The 14,324-nt window shown below is 43.4% G+C and overlaps 1 long non-coding RNA gene across 9 annotated transcripts; it reads right to left on the bottom strand.

Annotated features, from left to right (window-relative positions):
• Positions 1-497: 497 nt before the first annotated feature.
• Positions 498-12,436, bottom strand: LOC123046502 (uncharacterized). Of its 9 annotated transcripts, none has more exons than XR_006422388.1 (11): positions 11,676-12,436; positions 11,322-11,600; positions 11,023-11,120; positions 10,701-10,812; positions 10,160-10,305; positions 9,630-9,829; positions 9,338-9,505; positions 2,718-2,853; positions 2,227-2,380; positions 1,077-2,061; positions 498-777 (listed from the first exon to the last, which is right to left on the bottom strand). It is a non-coding gene; the product is annotated as an uncharacterized lncRNA (long non-coding RNA). The 9 variants fall into 9 exon arrangements; XR_006422390.1 differs by having other exon boundaries at positions 1,983-2,061; positions 11,676-12,430; XR_006422389.1 differs by having other exon boundaries at positions 498-2,061; positions 9,630-9,832; positions 11,676-12,430.
• Between the last annotated feature and the right edge of the window lie 1,888 nt (positions 12,437-14,324).

Below are 14,324 nucleotides of genomic sequence, written 5' to 3'. Positions count from 1 at the left end.
TTGCCCCGTGATTCGTAGGAGTGACCCACGAGACACAGGAGAGAGAGACGGGCTTTCCTAGGATCGATCTCTGCCTCTTGAGATTTTACTTATGTTAGTCTACACTTAGTCTCGTTTTAGCAAACTCGGTAATAAAAAAATAACCTAAGACGGAAATGTAGATTGGGCAAAGAGATACAAAAGCGTAATTATGAAAAATACAACATTACTCAAAGATTAAAGAGATAGTAGATACTTATCAAAATTCCAACTTGATTCGGTCATATCCAGGCCGGTAAACCAAAATATATATGTTACACAGGATGCCAAGGTCCAAACCATGAAAGTTCATTACATGTCATTGATGCATTTCCTATAATATGTACCATGATACACCAAAAGCTTCAAAGTTTAGTACAACATCATAATAATAAGTTCTTCCACATCCTTCCAAGATATACGTCAAATATACAATGGGAAATTAATTCAAATAGTCAAAAGATGCCTCGACACTGGCATATAATCAAGGAATTGTACAAAAAAATTCACACTTAAATAATTCGAATCAACAAAACAAAAGATTCAAGAAAGATCAACATAGAACTGGGCTTTGCTCTAAAGGATAAAGGTGCCAGAAACATATACATACTGTCCAGATCGACAGATATAATGAATTTTCTCTTCTCTAATATGAGATCTTCTATGTACCATAATCTCCAACAGAAATCTGGACATAAATAAACGCCTCTTGTCTCAGTAAATAGATTGAATAGCACACACATACTTGCAACTCCTGATCTGCATGACAGCACAAAAAACACAAACAAATGAAGGCAATGAGACCATGAATCATGGGCAAGCTACTACAAGCAACCACAACATCAAATTCAGGCCATGTAGGTTGTTGTAACAAACAATGCTAATAGCTAGGGGAGTGACATTTATAGATGATACCGACATCGAAGGTAAACAGAGCAACCAACTGTTAATTCTGTTGTTGCACAAAAACCTAAGAAAGTTGTATCTACACAGATTGATTAGAAACCAAGAGAGGAACTTTAAATAGCAGATGTGAGAGAATGAATCAAATGCCATACTTGAAGATCTTTGCAGAAAGATATTGTCCAATTTGGGAACTACACATGTAGCATTGAGAAGGCGTCCATAACTACATCATCATTTATCTAAAATAAGGCGACATGCTTTGTTCAACACACATAGTTTAGTAGTAAGTACAAAAAAGAGAAAAGCATATGTGTATTTTAGAGCCGGAAGGAATGTAAGAAGCATAGGTACTATTTGCAGATTATTATTCACAAGCTAGAAAATAATCTCAAGAGCTAAACAGAGTTGGTCTGACTTAGTATCTAGGATTAGAACCTTGGTCTTATGACAGCGGCGGAATCAGTCATTCTGATGGCACAATTGGGCTGAATCGATGCACGACAACATGTAAAAAATTGCAAAGACTTTAGTTATTCCCTGCTAGCTATTACATGTTCATTAGAGATTTTAGATATATCAGCTGAAAGTGGAAGATGATGTAAAAAGATGGGACTGAATCAACACAAGAAAACATGTAAAAAGTTCAGTGTTGGTCAATCGAATCACGTAGTATATTATGCTTCCACTTTCAGGTTTACATAACTTGAAATATAACCTCAACTTAACATCTAGAACATGACTTGTATGATTAGTAAAGATTCTCATTGGAAAACACATGTCTCGGAAAGGTAACGTCAACTTAATATCAAGAACACGACTTGTAGGATTAGTAAGGAATCGCATTGGAAATCTCAGCAGACTAATAGGATACTTATATTTTCCCACCAATAAAAGAAGTTCCTCTAGATAAATAAATCATACAACAGTGGAAAATAATGTAGTAACAATTTAGTGGCATTTCAAGACCAATTGCAATAACAGTAGTTTGATATCTTAAATGGTAGGTCCGCAATAAAATAAGCTGATTTTTATGATCAAGTGTATGATGAGAGGAATACAGAATGGCATGGATGGCTTTGGTACTCAGATGCGGTGCTGCTTATCCCTTTTGTTGTAGACACTTAAGATAGAAACCATCTGCAAGAGAATAATAATAATAATAATAATAATAATAATAATAATAATAATAATTAGAGTGCAATACCAAAGGGCATGGGCATTGTTGCAGATTGGCAATCAAAATCTCAAGCACTAAAATAAGTCGGTGTCTCTTTGATTTAGCTGTACTTGAAGGAAACTGACCTCCCAAGGAGCAAATTATCAGTGCAATACCAAAGGGCATGGGCATTGTTGCAGATTGGCAATCAAAATCCCAAGCACCAAAATAAGTCGGTGTCTCTTTGATTTAGCTGTACTTGAAGGAAACTGACCTCCCAAGGAGCAAATTATCAAAAACCTGAATGTCCATAGTATATCTATCAGTGACAGAAACTCATATATTCAGACCTCTTAAAGACGCAACCACGTACACATACTTGATCTAAAACTTCACAGTTTGTAGTTTCAATGACAGCAACTCATATATTCAGTTCACACTTTAGTCATTCAGCAAAAAAATCATTCTAGTGTCCCAGGAACACACTGAATCTTGTCGTACAGATCATTAGATGCAAATGCCATGAAGATGATCAAAAGGCACATCAAAAGCTCAAGCTAGAGCTCAATTTCTTTAGGCAGTGTTCTCCTCCGTCTGTGCTGCGGGTTTTGGTTGGGGGAGAGAGGGAGAGGTGAACCTGTAGGTGTGGAGATGAAGCCGGAATTGCAGGCACCACAGCTCTGACCATCTTCAGGGCATCCGGCACACCTAGCAGCGGCCGATGCGTCTGAAGCTCATAGCAAGTAGGTAACTTCTCATGCAGAGTATATGTCCTGGAAAGAAGAGAAAAGAAGGTGCAACACCACAATACATAATTTGTTAGACTAAATAGCACTACAATATCACAATAATTTGAAGGAGCAATTGTATGCCTAATCATGATCTAAACAGATGTGACTTTGGTACATGTATTTCTTTGATAATGATGGTCCAGTTTGATTATAATGACGGTCCAGTTTGATTATAATCAAATAAATCAACCAGCTATGTAAGCATGATAGTTATTAACAGAGAGACACATCACGCAAGTTCAAAATTTCATGATAGGTGCTTACTATTCTACATATACTAAACCTGGCTAGGTTTAGTTTACCCTGTTTTTTTGACTTTTTTCAATCAGTGAAAATCAGACAATCAGGTACTGCCACGCCAATTAATGGGGGACCTGAGCGGGTACACTTTGGGGTACGTTTGGCGATTCTGCATTTGATATGGGACATTCCTTGTGTCCCGGCATGTGCGCTGCATGGCCACTTTCCACTTTGTCTGTTTCTAAACGTGCATGCATGCATGTATGAGATTGGGAGCCAATTGACTTTGTTGTCTCAGCTTTTTATTCGGTGAGTGTTGTAGATGGTTGTAGATATTTTTTGCTACGTGTTGCTCGATACAAACGTTGATATGTGACGTGGCCTCTCCTACATGCATGGACGGTGCCATCTCATCGTAAATTCTGGACGTCGCTTCGTGGATGCGATCTAGTGATTGACACGTACTTACCGATTTTATGGGATATAGACGGTACCGCCTTAAGCGGAGCTCCTTTCGCTGTCTCTCTCCTTCGAGAGTATTCCGTTCATTACCGATTTGAGCTCCTATAAATTGCCAACCCGGCAATATCAACACTCATCCTCCGCAACCTTCCCACCCGCCTATGATTCACGAGTTCATGGAGCACGCATGAAAAGCGGAGTAAGAGGCATGCACGAAGGCCACCATGGAGCTCTTCCTGCTGCCGCGGAGGATGCCGCCGCGCTAAGGCCAAGGCTTAGGCTCACTCCGATGCCGTGCGCTCTCCGCCATGGACGCCACGCCGTCGTGGTTCGCTCTCGCCGACGCGTCGTCCGCGTGAGGGAGTGCCTGCTCGGTTGCTCCGATCCGTCTCGCCTCCGGACATGGAGCGTTGCCTCTGACTACAGTAACGCTGTCTCCCACGACTTTGAGGGCCTCTTCTCAACTTCCGCTGACGCCAGCTCGCCCTGGCTCCTCTTAGACGGCCTGCCCGCGGCGGCCGACCAGACCGTGACGGTCTCCGGTGGTGCCTGCAGGAGCGTCGCTCTTCCCCGCCGCTCGGCCGACCAGACCGTGACGGTCTCGGGTGGCGCCTGCCGGAGTGTCGCTCTTCCCCGCCGCTCTGGTGGCTCAAATCCGTCTGTGCACGGCCGCCTCTTGGAGATGGAGCACGCCGCCGCTGTCATCACTCTCTTCTACGGCGTCATGCAATGCATGGTCGCCGGCTTCGGCGCCGCGGTGACGGGCTCGACCGCACCTCCTTCCGTCTCCGCATGCACTTCCTTGCCGCGCACGGGGGTGTCCCAGGTTGCGACCATTGCCAGGACAGGCTACAGTCCGGCGCCGCGCTCGCCGAGGAGCTGAGCGCAGGACCGCGTCGGCGCGTCGGACGACCTGAGCTCTCTGGATTCCAAGCAGTGGGAGAAGGCTTTTGTGGACTGCGTCGTCGTCTAGGCATGCGCCAGCAATCTTGACCTCGAGCCCGGCCTACCAGCCGAGGCCACGAGCTAGCGACCTCTCAGGCTGAAGGCCCGCCAATCCTTGTCACGTCTCCACCGGCTGGACGTTGCGTTCGCCCAGGTTGCCGTCGCCTTGCCATCCAGCGCCATCGGAGTCTTTCCCCCGTGTCGTCGTCATGAGACTGGAGAGGTGCTACCTCGGCTATACTAGAGCCAAAGCGGACGTGACGACGCACTCCTGTTCCTTGCCCACCTCGATCGTCGTCAACTGCGGGATGGCGAGCACACGGGCGGTTGCCTCTTCCTCACCTCTATGTTGTGTGCCATGCGTGCTGCTTGCATGTTGCTGCTGTGTCAGTGCGTGCCGTGAGGTCTGCGTGGCCGCGCACTGCTCCAACCAGTCGACCACACACTGGATGCCCGCCGCCCACTGTCGACCTGCGAGCCACCTGCGCCGCCGCGACGAACTGCGTGAGCACCTCCATGGCATCGTGCCAAATGAGACTGACTAGATGCAGCATGCTAGAACATATAGCATGTTCCTGTGATGTCATGCCAAACTGCAGTTTGTTGGAAGGGTTGGTTTTAGCCTGCTAGCTACGCCACATGACTCAGATTCTTGATGAATTGTGTTAGGGAGAAGTAAATCTTGATTGCTGAATGCAGGCCATGTGCGGGGTTCACTGTTGAGCAGCAGTTTGATTTCACTGCACGTAATTGAATTTCTCTAATGGAGGACACTCCCAATCCTTTTCATGGGCACTTATGTGCATCAGTTCGAACGTGTATATACTGACTGGACGCGGCGGCTATGTCTGCATGCCCGGCCTTTCCACTGATCCCTGCAAGCTCTACACGGATCTCCATGCAAGTTCTCCATGGATCTCCTTCTTTGGATTACTTTTTTGGGGGGGAGACTTGACTTGGGTCTCACAGTTGCGGCACCTGTCTCATCAGCACACATGCCGCGGATTTGAATTGGCTGCTGAAACTTGATAATCCTGCACGCCCTCCATCGACTCTTCCATGACTTTATTTCAAGTAAAAAAAATCGTGGTTATAGGTTAGCTACATTTGGTGCACCCGTCCATCCAAAAAATTATGAGTTGTGTTTTGTACAATATAGAAGGGAAAAACAAGAGTTGCATGAATAGTACGTGTATTATTACTGACAAAAAGGCGCACCAAACATGTGCGAAGAACTCTTTTCTCGCCTTAGCATAGGAACATGTGCACACCGCAAGAATGTATATCATTTAAAAGAATTCAATCGCACAAACACCATGGGCCCTTTCATTCATATAAGAAGAGAGTTGCAGTCCCGTGATATTTTCCTTTCAATCGCATGGCTCTATTTTTATTCATAAATATTTCCGTAATACTACATCTCGAATATGGTCTCAGTCTTTCTCACTTCAACGGCACAAGCAATGAGCACTTTTACATGCTTCTGTTACCGTTCATAATCTAAAAATATATAAACATACCTGCCTAAATATATAAGGGCCTAATAGGGTTAAGAAACGACTTTTCAAATAGATTGCGTTTAACCCTAAAAAAATAGATTGCGTTTTTTTCATAGTTGAACTCTTCTTCTTTTTTGCGGGTAATTCACAGTTGAACTCTAGCCCAGATAACAATTGAGCATAGCTCTTAAACCGCTACACCTATCATATGATTATGGATCTTGCATGCAAAATAGCCACGTGTTGGGATAGTACACATCCTATGTGGACATAATAATTTGTGTAGTCATTTGTCCTCTTTTAATTAAACCGTTGGCTGCAGTTGGACGCATGCAGTGGCCAGACTTAATTTTCAACACGATCTACTACGCGCATGAAATTTCAAGGGGAAGTTGTCTAGGTGCATTTTTTTTAATAGCATAAGCCACATATTAAAGGAGAAGTGGCAAGAGAGCCAAAGGTGCATGTTTTTTCTCTGTTTCTATGTACGCGCCACAACTAATGTTGACATGTGTATAATGCATAGAGTTTTTATGAGCTATTTAATATAGTCATTTTTTCCTCAAAAAAAATGTAGTCGTTTTTTTTCTCTGGCTGCATGTCTAAGTTGTTGGCGATATTGACACCTAACAAATTATATTATTGACGTGTTCTGTTTTGCTGAAACACAAAATAGATTGCATTCACAGGTGAACTCGCTGAAACACAAGGTACAGCTAAAGAAAACGCTGCTCAAGCGGCTTTAAAACACATACGCACCCACTACAACATCACTATCAGTGATCACAACTATCATGCACTTGAAGTAGAAAAAAGAAGCGTGCTTTCGACACAAGCGAAGGCACGAGAACAAATCAATCAACGACAGTTCAATATGGACCACCAACAGGTCACCGTATAGTCAAATGAGAAGCCAAACTAAAATCCTTGCAAAGATATGAGACAATTTCTTTGTTGTGATACCACTGTGAATGTACCCTCAATGCTCATACACCGATGATCCAATCATTGCGTACACCGGCACCAAACCACCAGTGGGTCGGGTACAACAATTGACAAAGACTTTCTATCACTTCATCACAGGTACCAATCTTGCAGGAGATTCCATCTGAATGATCTAAACTACAAGTGCACATACCGTATTTATTTTATATTACCAAAAAGATACCAGCATGTACCCTTTGTTTTCTAAGATGCACCACGAACGTTGGAAATAAATCTATCATTTTTTCAGTTTCTCCTTTTTTTTATGCATACTTCTCTTGCTTTAAATTCAGATCCAATGTAAATAATAAAAACAACGTACATAAACACTACATATCAACGGGGCACAAGCAATGGAAAACCTATCCTAAAAGATGCAATTTGAAGAGTACTATAATTACTGCATCTTTGAAGCTACAAAGAGAGGTCTGATTTCCTCACATGAAGCGACCCATACCAAACAGTGACAATTTAACATGGCCTGTCAGCAAATAAGCACTCACCCCTAAAAAAGGAAATAAGCACTCAGCAGAAGAAATTCACAAGGCAAGTTAAAATCTTAGCAAAGATATCTGACTGATTTTCAGACATCATACCACTATGTATGTATCCTCGGTGCCCGCAGACTGAAGATCCACTAATCACATATACCGGTGCCAAACGACCCCATGGCTGTATGCGAGAATTTGCAAAAGTTTTGTACTATTTCGTTATGGACACCTCCTGCAGAAGGTGATAAGTAGATAATGAATAAGTCTATACGTTCTAATCCAAAATTGTACACTACTTGCTTTATTGTAATAAAACGATTACATGAAAGTAATTTTAATGTAAAGTATCGATCTCTATAGTTATGTGGCACACCTGGAAGCTCCGCATGAGCAGAGCGCACAAACGAAGTAATGGCAATGTAACATGGCCCACCAACAAGGAACTACTCAGCAGAATGAATCCGCAAGGCAGACAATGATTTTGGCAAAAATATGCAACAACTTTTTCGATGTGATGCCACTTTGTATATACCCCCAGTGTGCACACAGCTAAGATTCTATTATCACATACACATGAGCAAAACCTCCTGTGGGACGTGTCCAAGAATGCAAAAGCTTTGTATCACTTTATTATCAGAACTAATCCTGCAGGAGGCTATACAGGGACGATCAAATTCAGGGGAATTTGGTTGCAATTTCTTATTGCAGTACGGTCGTGTCACGCTATAAACCCACTATGTAGGGTGGACTCTATAGTTTTAATAAGTACCTTTTATTAGAGATGTACCAGTTTTTATCATTCTGTTTATCAGCATGTATCATGCATGGTTGTAATAAATGTACTTCTTTGCCATCTTGAACTTTCATTAGCGGTGGACTATATATTGATATGGTCTTCTTTACCTAATAGTAAAAGATATACATAAAGCTACAATGCATATTCTGTTAAACTCATAATTGTTTATAGTTCTATCATTTCAACAACGGTCTACATAGTTACGATTTATCGACAGGCGCGGCGTGCCGCCGCGCGGGCTAAGCTAGTATTTTCTAAGATTGCCTTCATCTTATTAGAATCAAGAAATACATGTATACGGCAGCAGCTAGTGCTCCCAGGAACTGAACTATGCCTATGCAGCGCCATGAATATCTAAATATACATTATATCGAATATATATATATGATGTATTTACTTTGTTTTTTTCAGCTGTCTTGGTCAAAAGTTCTAAACCTGACTTATATTCTACAAAAAAAATTACCTGGCATGATCCATTGTCTCGCTGCAAATATAAATATATATTTTTAATCAATCATTTGTACATCTCTAAACTCTACGATCTAGCCATGATTACTATGCAATTATGAAGTTCTCAACTTTCTCTTCTCTTCATTTATAATGAGAACATGACACACTACTTTGATATATCCTCTTCTTGACACAGAGATCCTAAAAACATATGATTGAATAATACAGAACAAAGAAAATTGTTGATGGGATTGAGACATCCTACTGCTGGCTGTTGCAACACATCGCTGCAATTCGTATAATTTCAGTGTAAGTAGCAAGCAGCCAAGCACATAGGTATAGAACCAGGTTTATCTATCCTCTTCAAAGTTCTAAATTCATAATAAAATCAAAGTCACCAAATCAAGTAGACTAATAATGTGCGGACAGAAGTATATCAAATTTTGAGAAACAAATACTTATTGAAGAACATGATATGACAATGATGCAAAGAAAATCAATATTCATATGAATTGTTTAAATAACTCAGGTCAATATAATCACACATGATTAAAAGGAAAGAACTGCATCAATATTTGCAAGAACAGATCGTTGCTCACCTAAACCAAGGCACAAACGCAAAGCTGTCTGTGGCTAGTGCAAGACCATTGAGGTATCAAATCCACCGTGCCATTTTTCAAATGGGGGGACACTGTATTATTTGGGATCTTTCTTCAGAACCTTAATTGAAATATCTCACATTCTATCCACAAACCTTCGAGTCATCCCTGTCAACCAATTCGTGCATACAAAGCATGGTCAGTTAAATTCAGACAAATGCATAATGCTACTGAACTTTAGTGCTGTTGTAATGGCACTGAAGATTCAACAAAGGAGGGGTGGTGGCCTTACGATGTTGGTGTTGGGGATGGTATGTGCGGGCCGGAGAAGAGGCACCACCCCTCCTTGGTTGAATGTTCAGCGCCATGTAGCGAGTGGGGCCAGGGCGAGGGGATTTCAGCCGGAGAAGGCATGTCGGCCTCCAGGATGGGCGTAGCTGGCCGGACCACCAGAGAAAACAACACACCGTCATCGGCCTCAAAGCCAGCAACCTACTACAGCAATAGGCCCCTGTTAGAAGGAAAAATTGTGGCCGTAGTAGCAGTGATGGCGTATGAACAAAATATGGCGTCCATGCAATGATGCAACTCAAATATCACTCAAAACACCTCAGATTACCCCAACCATCAGCGCCAGCTACAATCTACTGAACTGACAAATAGGCCATTCACGTGATGAGCCAAGGTACTACATCACACGAAGTGGAACTGGAACTGTTGGCCACAGAGGCCAAACTCAAATCAACATTATTGGTAACCAGTTAGAGCTTGCAGAATAGAATCAGGCCATAGAAGCATTAACATGTATCACCAGAGGCACACCTGCAGCGGACACAAAAGGATGAGTTACGGTGGGAGTGCCGCATCAAGCACTCGCGGCTTCTCAGCTTCGTGCAGGAAGGCAAGCCCCCTTGCAGCACTGAGTGCGATCTTCATTCTGGTGGACCATGGAAGTGACAGCATCACCCCTGCATTAGTAAATCACAAGTACTTGAACAAATCTAGATAATGTGGTGTGTGAATCGTGTGATACCATGTGAATAAAATGGTTTTTTCAACCATGCGAGCGGTAAGAGACAACACCAGGGAAGAGTGAAATATATAAAATGGAAACTACACATAGAGTACATGTCAGCCTATAGGACCCACGTAAGGCTCATGAGCTGCAGATCAAAGTTAAGAAAGCAACCTGACATCTAAATAAATTCCCAAAAAATAAACCCTTACGTCTAAATACACCTGAATGGACAGACATGGTAAAAGGACAAATAACGAGTCAATTGCCGAAGCATAATAATAATTACTATAAAAGACAAGTAGAAGTTTACACATATTGGATTGAGATTGCTTAGGAAATACTTACGCAGGGTTCAACAAACACGGAAAGGGTTTTGCGTTGTCTAATTAAAGATCCATTCAAATTTGTCTTTTAGAGCAAGCTTGCAAGATAGTAACGCTTGCATCTTTCCATGTCCCTGTTCCAAGCAAAGTTGGCAAACAGATGGCGTTTATTTTTAGATAAAGATCAACTATAAGTGCTAAGGACAACCATATGCATTCCTTTAGTAGTTGTAAACAAAGGTTAAATGCCAATACCTACAGGAACTTATGTCAGCAGGGATCAGAAATCTAAGTTCTGGTGCAGCCCATAGGGCTTTGAGGGCTGTAAAAGTTTTCAATTATACCTGATATGATGGCGATCTTTTAAGCCTCACGCAGTCATCATTCTGTTTAAACGGGTACCCTGGTTCTTATCAGGGGCAGGTCCTACCGCTGTAATCACCTGCGGCAAGAGCATAATAGCAGGAACATAAGATTAGAAATTCAGGTGATATAGTAAGAATGCTATTACAAAGACTATCAAACTTTAACGACCACAAAAAGAGACATCCCCTCAAAACAAGCTTATGCTAGACTAAGATGTCACCAATAAACTTCTAGCAAGAGGATAACATGATATCTGAGTGACTTAGGATGAGATCACCTTGGAAATGACCTTGCCTTGAAGAGAAGTGTGTCAACAGCCAAGCATATGAAACATCCCTAAATTCAATCTTGGTTTCGCCACAATTTTGAGAGGACAAACGAAATTCTGGCAAAGCATTGGCGCATTTTTTGTTTTGCTTATTTATGCACCATCTATGTGTATAAAAATCCCAGGCTCCGACTGTATTCATCTCTTAATTAAGAAGCTTATTTCAGAGGAGCCCCAAACAATCCATGCCTTCTACCTCAATCATCACATCAAATCTCTTTCTCTGGGCTGAGAGGAGAAAACCATCAAACATGGGACAGTAAAAATGGATTCACCATGAAAGAGTAAGGAGAGACTTGGCACCTCTGGTTCATTCCAGATCAAGATGAGTCAAGGATGCGTTGGGGATGGAGATGGAAATGTTGTTGCGACGAGGGAGTGGAGACAGGCGAGGACCCTGCTGCCGTGACATCACCTCTTCTTGTGGATGGTTGCGGCCAAGTGGACGACGAACGGCGGAGCAGCGGCGCGAGCGCTCCTCATATCAATGGCAGCCAGCTGGATCTCGGCCGCCGCGGCTGGATCTTGTCGTCCCGAGTGGCACGGCTGGGTAGAAGAGGTGAAGGGGGCGTGGTTGCTGCCCCATCTCATCTGGTGGGACGGCGACCCGCACTCATCGGTGTTGGGGAGGAGGAGATGCGGTGTTGGGGAGAAGGAGAAGATGATGCGGCGGTGACTCAGTCCCCGCCGTCGACAGCTTGAGGTCCTTGACGATGTAGCGCGTCTGGGCCCCGCGGCTGCCGGGCAGCCCAGTACCCGACCACCGCGAGCGCCGGCGCCGACGCCGGCGCCGTCATCTCCGCGGGTTTGGAAGGGAAGGGGGCGGTGGCGGCTGCGGAGAAATGACGCAAGCGGCGGCTTGCACACTCCTCCCGGCGATGGCGAGGGGAGAGCAGCGATGGTGGCAAGCTCGGCGAAGGGAAAGATCTCGTCGTCGGCTACAGGGATTGGAAGAGAGGGGCGCGATGGGGAATGGAGGAGAGAAGCCCGACGGGGAGTGGTGGCTAGGGTTTCACCCAATCGGGGAAGTGAGGACCCGGAAGGAGAGAAGCCCGACGGGAAGCGCCCACCCACCCATCGACACGCACATACCCATGATGCGAAATACCCAAAATACCCTCCACGGGGCGCTGGAATTACGCACGGTGGCAGCAGATATTTACCGTGAGACGGTAACTATTCATTCCTACAGTCGCACTGGCTCAATCCGACGACCGAGCTCCTCCCACTCTTGATCCGACGGCTGAAAATGCATCAAGCAAACGAGATGGACGACCAGAATCGACTAAACTCTGTGAGCGTCTGGGAGTGATTGCCATCCTTATTTCTGGATCTGGATGCCTTGCGAGATGTACATGACTAATCTTTGTGTGGTTGCTTGGTCATGTAGGGTATGATGATCCACCAATATGCCAATTATTTGGTGCAACAAGTGATTGACGTGGTGAATGAGTGGCAGTTCAACGTGTTCCTGGACATGGTGAGGCCCACCTTGGGTCTCCTAGTCAAGTATACCCACCGGGAAACACGTCATCATGCGGGTCGAGAGGCTCGTCAACCCTAGGGAAGGGTTCTACTGCTCCATTACACCAACACCGCCAAGTTCTTCTAACTTGTATTAATGTTTTTAGCATTGTTCACTTTGTATTTGTCTCTTCTTCCTTCCTGGAGACGTATTGATATGCAATAATTGAACTATGGTGAGATCAATTGCTTTTGTTTTCCACATTAGGTGAATTTGCATGTTTCTATAAGAGAACTAAATAACAAACCTCCTCTTGTCTAAAGACTTGTCAGGCACTTAGGTTGTTCATTGTGTATGTCCTAAGTTGTGTGTTTGTCATACCATTTCGTTAGAGCTGGTTGGCTTCGACATGCATTCATGTTCTACCCAATTATGCATCCAGGTTTTGGATTCAGTATTATATGAAGTGTTTGATAGTGACACAACAATCAGGTTTTGGTGGGAAAAATGAGAATTGACGCTTTGGTTGAGGCATGAGACGCCGCCAAAGGCATTGTTATAGGCCCTGGGGCAGATGTCCTTGAACAAGTGTAACATGGTGCACATGTGGATGCTGCGACTGTACTCCACGGTGCAACAACACTTCTGACAGTAGATCGCTTAACACATGCGCTGGCAACATGACATCCTGCGTTTTGGGTCTCTCACTTCTAGCATCGATGGGTAGTTGACGTTAATAAGTTGTTGCTTATAGGACTTGGGAGACTACTTTTCAGGCGGCTGCTAACATCATGGTCCCCTTCTGTTTCTACTAATCTCGACTCTACTCTCGCAGGAAAAAAGATGGATAACCCCATATAAGAGTATATATACCTTTTGTGTTGCAGGCATGGTTCATTCCCTATTAAGAACCTTGGTATTCAAAAAGATAATTTAGAGAAGCGCCCGAGTTAGCGATCCAAAAACCTATCCTATCATGGGTGTTTGTTCTTAATTAGTTAAGTGTCGAGCAGCCTCCCAATCTTTGTGACTCCTTTTTTAGATCCCAAATGGGGTTTGGAAGAGGTTAGAGTTTTGTTGCTCTTACTTATTATGGCAGTCAAATCAGCATACAAAATACCATTTAGCACGTCGGAGATTTTGTGTACTCTTAAAGACCAAGGCGGCCTTAGTGTTCAAGATTTGGAAGTAAAAAAAGTACGCAGTGAGTGACCAAATTGGTCAGTATTTTAGTACGTAGACCAGAATGAGATTGTCCCACAAGATTACAGAGGCAGAACTAACTTCGAGAGCGGGACTTGTTTAAGTAAGAGGAGCTTCATACCACTGGATTTTTTTTCTATGCACTTAGTGTATTGGGCATTACTGGATACACTAGTTGGATTTACATCTAAATGATTATGATATAAATTACCTCTACATAACATGGTATTCCTTCAGTTTCTATGTCAAAAAGTCATCTTTACTAAGGACAATTTGATTAAACG

The sequence above is a fragment of the Triticum aestivum genome, chromosome 2B, assembly GCF_018294505.1.
Source record: "Triticum aestivum cultivar Chinese Spring chromosome 2B, IWGSC CS RefSeq v2.1, whole genome shotgun sequence".
Classification (NCBI taxonomy): domain Eukaryota; kingdom Viridiplantae; phylum Streptophyta; class Magnoliopsida; order Poales; family Poaceae; genus Triticum; species Triticum aestivum.
Note: the sequence above shows the minus strand (reverse complement) of the source record. Positions and strands in the feature narration are given on the sequence as shown.